The following is a 389-nucleotide window of genomic DNA, read 5'->3' on the forward strand; positions in this document are numbered from 1 at the left end:
TATAATTCCCAGGCGCTTCAATGAGAAAAAAAATACAGTTACATACTTTAATACAAATACTGTACATACATAATTATATGATGAATTGTACAATATAATTAATTTATTAAATCAATATTAATAAAATAAAGCACACAATAATTACATTAAAAATTACATTACAATATAATACATTTCAATAAATTACGTGATTTATTTAATATATTAAACTAATAATATATATTTTTATATTTTATATGATTAAATTATTAATAAATAATTGTATTAATATTATTATAATAATTACATATAAATAAAATGACCCATTTTATAAATATACTTTTTAAAATAAATGTTATATGCAGTATATATTTATATTAATATCTGTGTGTGTGTGTGTGTGCACATTT

The 389-nt window shown here is 15.9% G+C and overlaps 1 protein-coding gene across 1 annotated transcript in view; it reads left to right on the forward strand.

Moving 5' to 3' along the window:
• Nucleotides 1-389, forward strand: part of LOC107720571 (fibroblast growth factor 18-like) — a 19,288-nt gene that overhangs the window by 2,066 nt on the left and 16,833 nt on the right. The gene's annotated exons all lie outside the window — the stretch shown is intronic.

This window comes from Sinocyclocheilus rhinocerous, unplaced genomic scaffold (genome assembly GCF_001515625.1).
Source record: "Sinocyclocheilus rhinocerous isolate Xijiao unplaced genomic scaffold, SAMN03320098_v1.1 scaffold603, whole genome shotgun sequence".
NCBI lineage: Eukaryota > Metazoa > Chordata > Actinopteri > Cypriniformes > Cyprinidae > Sinocyclocheilus > Sinocyclocheilus rhinocerous.